General features: G+C 41.8%; 1 protein-coding gene across 6 annotated transcripts in view; it reads left to right on the forward strand.

The window, feature by feature from the left end:
* Positions 1-154: 154 nt before the first annotated feature.
* The window catches only part of ADIPOR2 (adiponectin receptor 2), a 44,696-nt gene continuing 28,476 nt past the window's right edge, over positions 155-16,374 (forward strand). Inside the window, exons 1-2 of one of the 6 annotated variants that reach the window (XM_042050175.1) lie at positions 10,063-10,077; positions 14,162-14,167. The gene's annotated coding sequence lies outside the window, so the exon portion shown is untranslated. Of the gene's footprint in view, positions 269-5,369; positions 5,452-7,748; positions 7,771-8,951; positions 9,024-10,062; positions 10,078-14,161; positions 14,168-15,812; positions 15,915-16,374 lie in introns of those variants that run through there. The other 5 variants (XM_042050172.1, XM_042050173.1, XM_042050176.1 and 2 more) reach the window with 5 other exon arrangements.

The following is a 16,374-nucleotide window of genomic DNA, read 5'->3' on the forward strand; positions in this document are numbered from 1 at the left end:
AAAAAAAAAAAAAAAAAAAAAAAAAAAAAAAAAAAAAAAAACGCCTCCCCCGGCCCCCCCCGGCGGCGCCGGGGGGCCGGGGGAGGCGGGCGGCGGGCGCTGCCCGCGCCGGGCCGGGCTGAGGCCCTGCGGGCGGGTGTCCGGGGCGGCGGCGAGCGCAGCCTGCGGTCAGCGAGTTCGCTCCGGGGCACGGCGGCGCGCCGGGGAATTGCCGGCTGCTGGAGGAGGCTTTAGGCCGGTGGAGCGCTCTAAGTGGGTCAAGAGCACCGTAAGTGGGTCTTGTTTATAGCCTTCCGTGCACTTGTTGCTTGTCAGGGCAGGGAAATCTGCTGCTGCGCCTGAAATCTTCTTACAGAGGCAATATAAATAATAATTCCTCCGCTTGCACAATATGGGAACCTTTTTTTACTCGCAGAGTGTTTTTTAAGTGCGTGTATCTATAAACACTGGAATTACCAGCAGCAGATAACGTAATATAAATATTTGATATTAGAGTAACCACAATTTGGATAGTCTCAAGTGGCATCTGAAGAAACTTTTTTAAAAGTTGGTTTGATTTTTTTTTTCCCTGAGAGAATCAGGTATTCATCTCTTGTTTGCTTGGGATGAACAACAAAGACGTTTAAACATATGGTAATCGCCTGGAAGACAAAGAAGAGATGACAGCTGTTGTTCTTTACTGGGGTTTTCAAGCAGTGTTAGTTTGTTTCTGTGTGTGTTGTAGCCTTACAAGTCAGTTGATTTTGTGGCTTCGGTAGATGTGTGGGCATTTGTTTTGAGAAAACCATTAATATTAAATTATAACTTTTTTTTGTCATACGGGCTTTGTCACTCTGTGTATGTAAACCATCATGCAGTTGTCGCATAGCAGAAAAGCTTTTAGATCTTACCCCTTGTTTAAAGAAACTTTGTGTTCTTCATGCAGCACTGAAGTTCTTCAGGCAGTTGAATTGTCTTGTGTATCACAACTGTGTTGTGTATTTTTAAAAATGGATTGACTTTCACGAAACTGGCCAGGCCCTGTGGGCAAACCCTTCTCGGCATAATCTGGTTTCAAGAGCTGATGTCTTAGAGTGCAATTTAAACTCTTGTTTTCACTCCCTTGCTGTAGTCAGTGTTGCAGAGTATTGAATTTCTGGCCCCATCCTGGCTCTGGTCTTCGCAGATCTGTTTTGGAAGTCAGTGAAGAGCTGTGTGCTGCACTTTCACTCTCAGTATTGTTGTAAAAATCCTCAGCTTTCAGAGGCGTTTCTGTAGTATTTCAGTGTGGAGGTGCTTGTTTGCTGCAGAACCTTGGTGAGACTACTTCAAATTGGTGGTAGCTGCTGTAACAGAGAAAAATATGTTTGTGATCTACAGAAGTAGGTGTTGTGTCATGGAATTATGGGTGCAGCACAATCATAAAACATGGCCTTGTTGTCTTTGGCTATGACCTAGTCTTGTTTGTAGGAGAGAGGAAGTTTGTGTTTTGAGTTTGTTTTTTTCTTTTCCTGTAGGGTTGCAAGCCAGTTGCAATTAAGAAGATTTCATGCTATGGTTCTTGCATTAATAGGGATAACTTATAAATAATGTGTAAACTTCATCTGTTCTGTGACACTTAAACCTATATGAAGACTGTAAGTCTGTGTTAGTAGGCAACTTAAAAAGAAGGTCATTGTTGTGTTGGAAGTGTAAGATTAGTTGATAAAATACAGAAATGATTCCCTTGTCTGAGCTGACAACTAAATATGGTTGTGAATAAGGTTGTTGGCAGCTTTGCTGTGAAAGCCATGGAGGATAGTTGCTAATGTGGAAAACTGAATCAGAATAAGTGATGGAGGAGCTAAAAGCTGCATCCCAACTCAGCCCAGGTTTTCAAAATGATGCTTTCTGAGTGTAAATCAGATATGAAAACATAATGTGGTGTGAAGGACAAGAGTGTATTTTTGGCTTCTTCAAGTAAAATCTTTCATGGTGAAAATTTCTTCAACAGATTCTTATATATTATATGTATATTCTCAAGTATAGATCGAGAATGTGATGGGTATAGGAGCTGAAATTGTCTTAAAGAGACAAGAGAGCCAGACCCATGGGGCTTTCCATCAGCCTGTTACCCCAGTCTTTGCCCTGATGGAGTTGGATCAGTGCTGTTGAACTGGTGACGCTGCTATGAGTTTGTCCAAGCGGCTAGTGACCAGTGCTTTTGGCAGTGTGGGTGAGATTCAGACTGGAAAGCTGATTCCTGGACACACAGGATTAAAAGACTGGGCTTTGGAAAGCCTGTGCTTGCGTTTCTGTAGATCTGTGGTGAAGGAAAATTAATGGGAATTGGCAGGGCATGTAATGCCAGTGATTTTAATGCTTGGATCTCTGCTCTTATGTCTTCAGTTGCATGTTCAAGGAGCTGTGCCGAGCATTCATGTACGAAAGATGCTCAATATTAGGCACTAAAAATTTTGCAGGTTTTACAGGTTTTGGATTGCATAACCGTATTGTCCAAGACACTGTGCAAAGCAACAAGGCTAGCTTTCGTCAGTGGAGATGCTGTTTGTGCATGAGGAAAATCTTGATAAGGAAACGTCAGGAGGTCGTCGGATTATTATGTCATCAGCAATTCAAATCCTTGAACAGAAGTAGTTCTGAAATGGAAATAGCAATTTTGAGTATTTATGATTTGGAAGTGTCTGTCTGAGTCATTCAGTGAACTTTCTGACAGACGGTGTTGGTAGATTTGAAAAGACGTTACAGAAGATAATGGTGGTGATTATGAAAAAGTACTTGGGTCAGTGTTTAAGGGGAGGACTGTTATTTTAGACTGTATTGTTTTCTGATAGAACTTGTTTTAAATGCCTTGTCTTTTTACAAGACATTGTATTTCAGCTGGTTGTGCTTAACATGGTGGCTGTCTGCCTCTGCTTTTTAAAGCACTCTGTTTCTCAAGACAAGTATGACAAAGAAACCGGTTTTCGAAAATTAAGAATATGGAAACAAATAAGATACTAGTTCTGATTCTTCAGGAAACTGATTTCCAAAAACATTTTTAACTTTCATTTGTTTATTTGAATATGTTCCTACTGCTGGAACATTGGACTTTTGAAGTAGGGTGCTGCGGGTCAGTGTGTAAACTGATAAGAAGCAGGAGGTGAGTTGTTTTCACATAGTTCCTGTTACAGAGCTTTGAAGAGAACAACCCCCTGCCTTTTGTGTTGTGCAGTGAGAGATTCAGGCTTTTACCACCACGCAACCGTAAAACTCAACTTGCCCAGTGATTACATGTGTTTTCTGGAAAGTTTGTCTCAATGGTTTGACATAAAAATATAATCGTGGTCCAGTTTGAGGATGGACCTCAAGGTTTCCTTTCAGGACAGAGTGACAGACTTTCTGTTCCCAGAGGCTGTTCACCACGCTGGGATGTGGCAGCTGGTGTGGCGATAAGCGGGCAGCCTCTCTCAGGAAGGGAGGTGCCATGCAGTTGCTACTTGATTTGAGAAATAGCAAAGAACTTGAAGTTAAGGTGCTTAGAAATATGAAAAGCAGATATCGTACGTCTAAATAGCATTTTGCTTTCTGATTTAACATGATCACTCGTATTCTGGAGTTGCAGGTCTCTGCTGTGCTGTTGGTGGAGGAGGGGGTCTCTTTTTCTGTTCCTGATACAGGGACATCTCAGGGCTGTTTCGTGGTTAAATTGACTGCAGAAAGGTGCCTTCAAATGTATAGGTGGATATAAATTTCACAGGACACGTAACTGTCAGTGTAGAAAAATGTGCTGCATGGTTCTGATGGATTTCAATAGCTGTGAAAATGCAGTGGAGTCTGCTGGGATGTGCCAGCTGCTGTAGCACTCTGTGAACAGGACTAATTAAGCCCTTGTGAGAACAGAAAATAGTCAGGCACTATTTACAGGAGGAAAGTGTTGGAACAGGCAGAGCTATAATCATTGGCTCTGAGGTACCTTTAGACAGCAGTAGGCAAGAGAGTAGACAATTTTCTTGCACAATGGGCTGAAAGTCGTATCTGAATACCCAGAGTGGGTATTTCAGTGTTCTGCTAGCACATCTAAGTGCATGGCAAACTTCTCTTGAGACCTGCTATGGGAAAGGCTACTTCCTCTTTTTGCCCTGTTTTATTCTCTTCCTTCTGCTAGTATTTTATCTCAAAATGCTGAACGTTCGTGTTTCTCACCTAATGGGGAAAACCAAATTTACACCAGATATAGATGTCATGATGTTACAGTGTTGCCTGCCTTTGAATAGGTCCTGTAAGAGTCTAGCTGTCTGCCAGAGAGAATGGTTGTTTTTCTAAGGGTGTCTGTGATCATCTGCATATATGTAAAGATAAGGTGTCACTAGGCTGCTTTATCACAGCCACACCAAAGCCATTTCTCCTAGCTGTTCATCCAGTTTTCCTCCTTCTCTTAACCAAATTAAATGCTCTTTTTCCCTAACATGTTTGGTTCCATCTGCTTAGAGGATTGCAGAGACTGCCATTCCTTGTTTGAAGCCAAGGTCAATTGTGCTGCGCTGTTTAGGTCTAGAGGATGACAATTTATGTGCTGTGGAACTTCTTGGATCACTGGGTGTGTTAAGCAGTCCTACAACTTCTAGATAGGGTCATTTTGCTGGTAGGAGCCTTTAGTGGGCTTTTCTCTGTTTTAATGACAGCATTGTGGCGAGGTTCCTGTTTTAGCTCCTTGCTGATGGATGTTTTTTACTTGTCAAGTTTGATTTTTCTCAAAATGTTGTCGTAAGTGTGTGTTAGTAAATTGGGTGTTCATAGATATTTGAATAACAGGGTGTTCCTGGAGGGAACAAGCCATGGGCCTTCCTGCTATATGAAATACTTTCTTCATGTAATTCATTAAAGGCACTTATTTGTGCTCCTTTGGTTTCTTGTGCAAACTACTCGGTAGGTGATACTAGATTTTGGGAGGTGTAACCATGATAAGAACTTCAAGATCAGGTATGTCTGTACATTGTTTCTGTTTTTTTTGTAAAATGCAGAACTTGTGGTGGAAATGAGATAGTTGAATAGAAGCAGTAAAAGCTGTCTTTTGAGAGCAAATGCCAACTCTGGCTTCTTAGATTAAATCTGAATGGTAAAATTCCTTTAGCTGGTGGTAAAACTCCAGAAGTTAATCTTTAACTCTTGCTTGTATTGGAAACATATCCATGTCTCCTGGACAGCAGTGGGAGCAGTTTGAAAAAGCCATGCAGTGCAAAGACAAGTATAGCTGAGACTGACTGTATCTCAGTCCTGAGAGTCCTGGCAGGCTTTTAGCTGCAGGGAAAGGGATTTTAGCACTTGGAACAAGGAAGTGGCTGGCTAGTAGGACTTGGGGTGAAGAGTCACATGCGTTTCAGCATCTCTCAGCTGACAGCTTAGGTATGCTTTTGTCATGAAGAACTCTGCACTGCATTTCCTGGTGGGCTGCTCCTGAGACTGAGCAGTTGCCATTCCCTGGTGTAAACGGTAGGATTTACCTTTTCTGTTTTCTTTCCTAATGCTTTAATTTGTGTGTTGGTCTCCATGGTTGGTGGATTTTGTGGGCATGTATTACTAAGACAAATACAAAAGCTGTGGAGGTAAGTTAGTGGTGGTGGAATCTGGTGCTTTCAGACATTAGGAGATGATACAGCCAATTTGCTCATGAAGAACAATGTGCTTTGCAAATTGTGTTAGTTTAAGAATTATTTGTGTGTCTGTGTATTCCCTAGAATGGCATATGGCACTGCAAGGCTGGTCACAGCAATGTTCTGCTGTTCTCAGTATTAATCTTTTAGGAAAATAGTTTTTTGTTTTAATGGAACATGGCTGTAGAAATAAAAGTAAGAGCCTACTCATAATTTTTATTAAAGTAGATATGTGACAAAGCGCCAACTATTGGCTTTCTGCCTGCTGTACCTTCAGTGGGGAACAGAATGGATTATTTTCTGAGATGAGTGTTCTGAGAGTTGAGAAAAGCATAACAAAGTCAACAAAAGCTTTACTTAGTGGTTTTCTGACCTTTACATATTCCAAGCTAGAAGGAGGATGCTGAAAAAGGCCTCTGTCATGGTTATCTTAATGTCCATACTTAAGTGCAACTGCTCTTTGACTTCCTGCTCTGTGACATTTCAATAACTGGCAACCATGTGAAATCCACAGTATTACAGAAATAGTTCAATAATAGGTATCTTATAAAAATCCTTTCCTTTTTACGAGCTTCACTAATGCAGGGAAGGAAGTTGCTAGGTAGCTTAGGCTTGATTTGTAAGGTATTTCTCAAGGGGCAATTTTCAAATACATTTTTGGTATAGAAGAGGAATACTAAATTTAAATATAAATACTATATTTTTTAAATATATACCAGTTATTTGTTCTCTTTTTAGATCATCCCCCAGAAACAGTATAATTTGCTAAAGTCTCTTTTCTCTCTATTAGGATTTTTCAGAGGTGTTTGTTCTGGTGTTCTTGTATCAACCAGGGCTGTAAAGAAAGAGAGTCAGTAATAAAATGTTAAAACTTTCTGGGTTACAAAAGAAGTCTTTGATTCAGTAAGAAGTGACTTGTTGCTAAAATAACTGAGGAGGTGTCTATTGGTTTTAGTTACTTTGTCTGTAAAACTCTTCTACTTTGGCCTTGAACCTCTGCTCTAGAGTTTAAGGGTAGGATGTATCAGAATACATCCTCTGCCTTGAAGGCAGTCAATTTCAAGTTAAGCTTGTCCTTGATGGACAGCAAGAGAAGCTGACCAAGTTTCAGAGCCCTGGCATAAGTGTTTGTGTCGCAAATGTCCGAGCAGCGCGTGATGCTGTTGAAAATGCCAGTTGTGACAAGTGATTTGGAAGGACTCCAGGATACGGGTCAGTGTGGGGAAAGGGAGATGATGCACAAGACTGTTGGAGATGTTACTCCACAGTCTCAAATACTCAGATAAGGTCAGGGTTGATGTAGCAGCACGGCTCTGCAGGACTGTCGGTAACCAGGGCGCGTGTTGGGTTGGGAGCAGCAGAGTCTTAAAATGCTGTTGGAAAGGTGGTACAAGATGCTCTCAGAAGCACATTAGTTTTTCATTCCTTCGTGTAAGCCCTTTCCAGTGGACTTTTTCTGTGTCAGTTAACTGGATCAAACAGCCCCTTGTTACACATCACAGTAAAGGCATTGTGAGAAACAAAGCATGATCACAGAACCCATGACTGTTTTCCTCTGAAAACTCATGTCTTGGCTCTGCTTCAATAGTTCATTATTATCCAAGTGCCTGAGGGCTTATCTGCCTGCAAGACTCACATGAGTGTTTTCTGTAGGCTAAGGCCATCCTTGAAAAGGCACAATTGCACATTCCTGTTCTTTTAGCAGTAAGTGTGATGTGCCCAGTAGTTCCTGTACTACCACCTGAAATCGCATTACTTTTTCAGAGATTATCGCATGTAGACATTAAAACTTCCTTAAAGCTCAGTGCTTCCTTCTTGAAGATCCTGTTTTGAGGTAACACTTTCTCATGTCAAGCCGAAGGGACTCATGAATTGGACAGTAATGGAAGTAATGCCTTTGTAATAAATGAACAGTTTGTAAGTGTATTATTTGTTACAACAGTCAGAGTCACAGGTAACACTGGTGGTATTTGGGGTTGACCAAAGCATAGTTGCATAATTCCTATCGTGGAATGACATTTAGTCATGCTAATGATGGAGCAATTGAGAATTACTGGCACTTAAAATTAATTACTAGGCAAACATAAAAAGGAAAGGTGGGGAATATACTCATTACTGCTGCTTGCATCCGAGACTGCTTCTTCAGGGGATGTGACAGGTAATAGACCAGTACCAATGTATTGTGCTGGTTGTGGGGATCCAGTTGCTAAGCAGACATGCAGGATGTGTATGTTAAAACTGCTTCTCTTCAGGGATTGCCCAGCAGTCTTTATTCATCTTTGAGCTTTTGGTTTGTTTGTACTGACATCTTGGATCATCTGGTAAGTCGTCTAGAGAATTGATTATATTAGGAAGCAAGTGGTCTGCTAGTGAAAACCAGTTCTGCTTTCTATTGGAAATGTTGAATAAGGAAGCCATGCAACTGGGGAGGTTTTAAACTGTTTGATGTAAGACTTTGTATAGAAATATTACCAGCACTTACTGTACATAATGTAGTATGTGTAATGTTGGAGCCAGATTTTCTGTCTTGTGTACTACTTGCAGTATGGATGAAGTAGGTTGTATAAATTACAAGCCTTCCCTCCTCCACTGGAGTGCAATGAATGTCAGATTGAGGCTGTCATGCTGGTTCTTTACAACTCCAGCGACACAGGATCCTAAGATAAACTCAGCCTTCATTTAGGGAAATTTTTAGGCTTTAACAACATGCCATGAAGTGAAGCAGGGAAAATGGAAATGGATTACAGGAAAAGTCTTCTGTGTTCGTTGCTGTTTTCATGCTGTAATATTTATGTCATAGAGGATCTCTCCCAAGCTCTGATTTCAAACTCCCATGTGGACCAAAAGCAACATTTTATATGGCTTGACAAAGGTCCCTTTTCACTAACTTCAAGTGACCTGAGGCAGATTAACATGCAGATTAATGTATTTGACAGTAATAAATCAGCTTTAACAAGTACCGAGGCAGAGATTTGTTTGGCAGAGAGTTTGGATAAGATACGGTATCTGGAGTTAAGTTGAACGTTTAGTAGAGAATGATATAGTGGAGATGGTTGAAAATTTCCTGTTTTCCTTGATTTTGTGCTGATGCATCTTCATGCAATTTAGCTGTAACTGTGCGGAGTTTTAAGTCAAAGTTATCTGGGTGAGTGAGCCTACAAAAATGGAAGGATGTTAATTTAGATGAATGCATTCATTTTGTCATCCAGCGTGATGTAAATGTTTACAAGCTGCTGCGTAGGACACAGACTCCTTGGACTTTTTTCCCTCTCTGTATAAATATATTATCTAGTTTTTAGTTTTCTCGGAGAAACAGCCTTCATGTTGATTAGACATCTTTCTTGTAGGAGTCTTGGACTGTAACCTTTCCAAGCTTGAATACAAACATCAAGAACCAGTGAGGAATCTGAGGTGAGAGAAATTGATCTGTGCTTCCTCATTTGTAGCACAGCTGTTTGTCAGAGAGCAGTAATAAATTAGAGCTAGGAGTACTTTGTGTGTTGGGGAAAATTATTGCAGGGGTTAAGATAACTGCTGTGTGTTACTCCATGTGGAAGGTACAAGACCTGTTTGTTTCATTGTTCTGTGCTGTATTTCTCAGAAATTTGAATGTTTCTGCAACAAGGTGACAGTGTGACAAGTGGGGCTTCCAAATTGAAGTTGATTGTTGAGGTGAGGTGCAGGAGAATACAAACCAGTCAGAGACAGGACTGGAAGATGTCATTCTTTTTCTCTTCAGGAGGAAAACTGTAGCAATGAATCAAGGAATTAATAGGATTGGGGTTTTTTTGAAGGGTTTGTTTTGTTTATTTTTCAGTTTTGTGAGTTTTGGGGGGGGGGGTTTATGCATGGGGTTGGGTATTTTTGCTTAGTTTTTTCTTTTCCATTTGCTCTTACTGTTCTGACTTTTGTCAGTGGAAATCAGTGGTATCAAATTGCTGTGTGTCAGTTTAAACACTATCCCTGAAAGAAATTAGAAGTCATAGTTAACAGATTTTATCTAATCTGTATGTAAGAAAAAAAACTGGGGCACACTGAGTGCTTTGATTTCTTTAAGACTCTGGAAAAAAGCAAGTTAATTCCATCGAAACTTGAAATTCCAGGATAGCTATAACTAGTAAACTATAAACTAGTAAAACTTGCCCTGGATCAGGATTCTGCCTTCATTGTGGAGTTGCTGCTTAGGCTTCTGCCCCCTGAGACTCTCTGAGCACCCTCTTGTGTGTAATCCAAGCAGGCTGTGTGATATCCACCCGTGTGCCTCCAAGCCCTGCTGTTGAAACACCTTTGTGTTCTTGTACTTCACTTGCTCAATTTTCTTGCCCCTGTGTGTCACCCACGCACAAAGTGACAAGACCTCCTTGAAAGAGAGAGGCCAAGAAGCTTTGGGCTGGTTGTGCTCAGCAGGCTGTGTGTGTCAGTAGAGCTGAGGTGGGGGGCAGTGTGAGAGTTGTGCCCCGGCCGTGTTCACGGCACGGTTCACTTGATGTGTCCTCCCTGGCTGCAGGATGAAATCCTGACGTGCGTGTGCCAAATGTGCCAGCTTGCAACGCCTCTAACTGAGCCTTTGACTGTGCTTTGTCCCTGACCTTTCTAGTTATACCCTCTGAGTCTGCAGCCTGGCCAAGTTGCAGGACCACCTACCAGTCCCAGCCAAGCTGACCATTCAGGGGAGAAGGAAGAAACTTGGCAGCCACAGGGTTTTTCTGTCCCCTTGTCCTCTTACATAAGTCGCTGGCCAGAGCCTCTCAGGGTAGTGCCTACTGGCTTCTTGGATGCCTTTGGGGAGCTATTGGTATTCTTAGGGTGCTTTGCCTGGTATCCCTAGGAAATTTTGTTTCAACCCCTCATCCTTTCTTCTGTGGAGTTTTTTGTCTTCTGTCTCATAATAATTTTACTTCCTTCCTGTTGTATTTCGTTTCTGTGCATTAGGCCCTTTGCTGTCCTTCCTCAGAGAGAACTCTTTTAGTGAGTTTTTAGTGAGGATGTCCATCCCCTAAGGAAGAAAATAGCTTCAAACCATGAATGTGCAAGCTACATGACATAAATGCACCCTGGTATTCAGGGGTGTCTTGAGCTAAAGGTGGCTTCATGTGCTTAATACCCTTTGATGGATTTACCCTGTATGTTTGTCCATTTTCCCTGTGGATCCTCATCCTGTAGCAAGAAGTTCCAAGGTTTACCTATTGCTGTGTCAAAAACTACTTTGTTGTGTTTGAGGTCGCCTAACGTGATCTGCTAACTCTGTGTGGCCTTACCTTGGTTGATGGGCAGTGGTTGGTATCTTCACTTTCTCTTCTTGCTGTTTGGGGTGGTGGTGTTGTTGTAGACACAAAGATTAGGAGCCCTTGTGCTGTGTTGAAATCTTAACTCCAATTTTGAGTGGTCACCTCTGGTTTTACATAAAGCTTGCTTTCCTATCACAAAGGAAACCTCTCAAATAATTTAGTACATGTGTAAAATGTGATGTAAAACTTACAAACTATTACAGATTAACTAGCACATATTAAAGGTAGATACTAGATTTTGTATTTCATAAATTCAAGGCTTGTTTCACTTCTTACTTGTTTACTTAACTGCCAGCTGCTTGCTTATCTACATAAGTCAGGACTTGCCTGGTTATCTGGGCAGGTCAATGGTCCTCCAAGGTTTTCCTTCTGCTTTTTCTAATGTATTAAATTCACGGCGCTGGTTATTGACTTTCCTGAGGACTTACAGCTTGTCAGTGTCTACTTTTTTTTCCAAAATCATATCTGCCACTACTGTGCTGTCAATACTGGAAGAACCTTTCATGCTTTCCATAATAGTGTACCTGGGGTACAGGTGGGGAAGGCTCTGTTCAGGTCTGACCCCCTGTATGGAGTTCTCAGCTGGAGAACTCAGCTGAGTACATCTTTGGCATACGAATTAGTGGCTGGCTTCTATATGTAGCACTCAGTCTCTGCTGAGAAGCTTGGCCTGTGTCTTCTGTCTGTCTGTGCACATCGGGTGAATCTAAAGAGCTGTGTTGCATCTCGGTCACAACTGTGGATATGGTAGTTTGTCTTCACATCAAAATTATATTTGATAGCTTATTTTTCTTACAGAGAGAGAATAAACTTATCCTAGAATAAGATCCTTTATTTGCTAACTCCATGGACAGTAGGTGTTGTGCCAGCCTAAGGTATTTTTTTCTTCTTTTCAGAGCAGTTTATCTGTCTTAGTTCTCCATGTCTTAATACCCCTTATAGATGCAGTTGGGCTAGGGCAAGAGTACCTTCAGTAAGTATTTGAAAACTAGGACAAATAACTATTCAGTAGTTTGCTGACCCAGTTCTTGCCTTCTGCTCGTGTTCCTCCTGTCTGGGCCCTTGTCCAGGAAATCAACTGAAATTCCTGCCCTTCCTACTCTTAAGATTGTGAGGGCTTATTGACTCGGCCATGTTTCCTTCCTGTTCTTAGGGTTTCTTAAAGAAATGGAATGTCTTCTATGATGTCTGCAGATTCTTTCTGCAAACAGAAAGCACAGACAGTGAGTGCCTGGCTCACTGTTTTGTGTTCAGGTGCTGTTGTAGGAGAGTGTGTATGTGTATGAAAGGCCCTTAAGGTACAGAACAACACTGACAGGTCACTCCAGCAGAGTTCCCTCTCTGGGCAGAGAGTGTTACCAGTTCAGGTGGCCCATTCGGTTGCTTTTCCTGGGGCTGTTTCAGACCTTGTTACTCTATTGTAATTTTCTTATAACGCTTTAAAGACAACCATGGATGGAGTCTTGCATTCCTTCTCCTTTGTTGTTATGTTCTTTAGGGTAAAGAGGAAGTACCCCTTGTGCATGTGGCTATTTATAAAAGTAACATGCATGCAAGTAAGGCCAAGAACTTATTGTTGGTACAATGGAAATTTTAGCAGTGTGACTCAGTTTTTCTTTATGAACGTCTCCCTAATGATTCTAAGAAGAATGTGGCAGTTACATCCACGAAAATGTTACCAAACGCAGCTAAAATTGTAACACACGGACTTTTTGGTTTCTGTCCCTTCTCTGTGATTTGTTTTCACCCTTCCATTGCTGCTCTGGGTCTTTAGGTCAGCAGCTTTGGACTGCTGGAGAGGGTAACGGAGGTTGTCAGCCCTAGGAATCATTTGTTGGGAGGGGTGTGATGTTGCTGTTCCCTGTTTCTTCTTCCTCCAGGATCCACTCGAGTTTCCTTGGTATCTTTGCTAATATGCTTTTATTCTTCTTTTCTTTCTTCACTGGTCTAAAGCTCCAGGTTATGTCTGAATTTACTATATACAGTGTCCCTTATGTATGTTAGTTACAATTTCTTTGTTACCCCGAAAGCCGGCTTTAGGCTACAGGCCTGCCTTTTTTAACTGTCCTTTAATGAGTTCTTTAGCTGTGGGGTCACCATGTGGCAAGGCTGTGTCCTGTCTCGTATCCCATGCCTGTACTCCCGTGTGCTGCATCCTGCCTCTCCACTGTTGTCATGCTAGGCCGGTATTTCTCAACATCGCTGAGAATTCCTCTTTCTGTGGAGTATAACTAGAGGTTGTATCACACCAAGGTAAGCAAAAGTCAATGGTATCTGGGCAGTTAGAAGAGCTCCTGTCACAGCTAAACTGCATAAAAGCTGAAGTTCTGACAGAGGAAATGTGGTAAACCTCAGCGCTGGCCTTGTGGCTCGATATGGAGCACGTGGGCTCCTGCTGGCACCGGCAGTGCTGCGTGTACAAGGTTGCACGTTGTTGATTTTCCCCTCGTTCAATGTCCCCAGATCCCTGCATGTCCCTTGCAAGTCTAGGAAGGGTGTGGCAGACCCTCTTGTGACTCCAGGCTCTGGAGCAGGAGTAAATGATCCTGGATAAATCCTATCTTTTGTATCTTACCTTGCCATGTGGGGATCTGTGTAGGTGAGAGGGTAGTCAGTAGTGCTTAACTGTGATACACATCCATCACTGCTTACTGTAAATGCTTCACATAATGCTGTGTTTCCTTTTGTGAATTTCATAATTAGAGTAAATGCTGTATTTTACCCATGATAAAGACAACCTGGAGGTCTGGCTTCAACTTTTTCTGTTTATGTGAAATTTAGCCTTTATTCCTGTTTTGTAATAAGAGATTTTTGTAAGTGTAAGCATTGTGTCTGTTTCCCTCGAGGAATTTGTTGCTTAATCTGCTGTTGCTGGTATTTTATGTTGTAAATTATCTTCTGTAAATAGTTTGCCAGAAAAAATAATCTTTATTTTCCTGTAATGGTGCTGATTGTCATTAATCCAATGTTACAGCCAGTCCCCATTGTACTTAGCAAGCAGTGTAGCTCTGTTACCAAAGGGTGGATGGCAATTACATGCTCCAAAGTAGGGACACAGTATTTTTTTTGCACTGGAAGTATCTAGAAGGTAGGTGCTCCTCATTGCCCAGCTCATTTACAGCGTTTTTTTCCCTCAACTCCATTGTGTGTTTGGGGGACTTCTCTGGTTTTGAGGGGGGTTTTTTGAGTTGAAAGCAATGTGGATCACATACACACACCCCCATCACCCCCCCGTGGTTATCTGAATGCACCAGTAAGTAGTGCCAAGTTGTGGAAAACATCTAAGGTGCATATTCACAAAATGCTTCCTGATTACCTGTAAATGAACATGAGGCATGTTTATGATCTTAAGCTGTTTCAAACTTAGAATTTACACTGGTATCGCTGTACTGGTTAGACCACAGACTGCAGCAAAAACCTCTGTGGGGAGCACAGTGGTACTAGCAAAAAGTATTTTGGTCAAACAAACCACAGCAAGATGATGTTTTGTGTGAGTGTCTTGGTCTAGGACCTGCAGATGCGTTTTGAGTTCAAGCTACATCCCCACTTCATTTTAGCAGTATATTCTCATAAGTAGACTGTGGGTGTTTTGAAATCTCTCCTTAGTCATAGGGCAGTAGAAAGTAAAAGATTAACTTAACATTTCTACTTTTAAATTGTGTCAGTGTTTTCTTATGATATCAGTGTCTTTGGTCTTGGTTCAGAAGTCAAGATGATTTTGAACTATGTTACCACAAAAGATATTTGTGTCTGAAGGAGTGGCACTAAATGTAGAGGAGACTAATGTTCACATCAGCTTTTCTTAACTCTCAATAATATTTGTCTTTTAAAACTGAAATTATTCTCTGGCCATTGCATTAAGGAAGTTAAAATAAGTAATTAATAAGTAGCTTTACCCGGTCTTACGTGGAACTTCAGCCACTTGACTAAATCTGCTTCTAATTGGCATAAATTAGATGCAGTCCTAGTTATAGTGGATCTGCTTCTTTTCCTTGAATTTTGGTGGTTAAGAAGGAATCTGAAAGATGATGCACCGCTTTTTGATCCTAGACTGATACAATTCTGTGGATGTTATTTCCAAAATGTTCTTGTAGAATTTTTGCTACAGAAAAATAGCAGCTTTTTAGTTGTCTGACTTGTGGCAAAACAACAGCATGGCTTTTGAGGAGAGGATGTGCTGCTTTCAGCTGAAGAAATGCCATTGCTGAGGGCAGCTGAAGCAGTAACTTCACTTTGTTCTTACTTTTTTACTAATATGGGAATGCAGATATTCTGTAGACCAAGCCTGTCAGACACAAAACAAAACACTGATGAGCAAGCTCACAACCTCATGTGTAAAGCTTATCAAGATTATCAGTAAAACTAGAGAGCAGGTGCTTCCAAAAACTGGGAAGTGTGTCAGCTTTTTACAACCCGGCCTCCGAATCCTGTGAGCTCTATTAAAAGTAGGGACCTTGGTAGGGTGTCTGGTTTGCTGTGCCAGGTGTGGTCTGCCCTGGTCGACAGGTCATAGTAAAGGCCACAGTGTGTACATATATAACGATTAAAGGTTAGGGCCAACAGATAACTGCCAGGTTTTCATTAGGCTAGGAAAATTCTGCCTAGAATATATGTAGAGTTAAACCTTTGGGGCTGGGGTGCTGCCCTTTGTCACGTTGTCCACGCTGCTTCCCCGATAGTGCGTTGAGCCAGTGCACTTTATGCGTTCGATGGCATTTGCGTTTTACGTGGCAAATGATGATCTCATTCCCCTCCCCTGGTTAATGGTTTTCCACGCTGTCACCTGGAAGGGCTTGTGACAAATATCAGAGTGCCTCTGGGGTGGGCAGCTGTGAGAAGTGGAGCTGTTCATTGCCTGTACAGGGGAAAGTGGAGCTGCCCCCTCTGGGCACCAGCCAGGCCTTAAATCTGCGCAGCGGTGGCATCTAAATAAAGAGGTCTCCAAGCAGGCCAGTAAGGAGCACTGAAAGCAGCTGTCCTAAGGATTTGCTGGTGGAAGTTTGCAGCCTGAAATGTGCGTATTCCTCTTTGGTTTTCAAAGCAGGGCTGCAGCGTTTGTTTTTGTACAGTTGCTCCGGGCCTTGGAGCATTTTCTTGATCTGTAAAAGATCTTGATTCAGTTTTTAGAGATTGAAACACAGGCTTCCTAGGAGGAAGGGTAGGGGAATATTTGTCTCTGGATTGCTGCTATCTTGGTGCCCTTTACATTCCCATGCAAAGATTCTCTCTGTAGAGGGGTTAAAGGGATGTAACCTCAGTTTCGTGGTCTAGCTCTGGATTTTAGTGCCTGCTCCAAATACTTTGGTTTCTTCATCTTCACCCAACAGTTTCGTGAATTGGATGTCCTTGAGGCAGTAGCTAAAAGTACGTATTCTGAATTTTCACTTAAAAGAAAAGTGATGTTTAATTTCAGTCTTTCACTTCTAGGCAATCTGTGATCCCAAGTGTTACTAACATAAAAGAACTGCATCTTT

Source organism: Corvus kubaryi, unplaced genomic scaffold (genome assembly GCF_017639235.1).
Source record: "Corvus kubaryi isolate FWS band 111438036 unplaced genomic scaffold, C.kubaryi_AGA036_p1.0 72, whole genome shotgun sequence".
Lineage (NCBI taxonomy): Eukaryota > Metazoa > Chordata > Aves > Passeriformes > Corvidae > Corvus > Corvus kubaryi.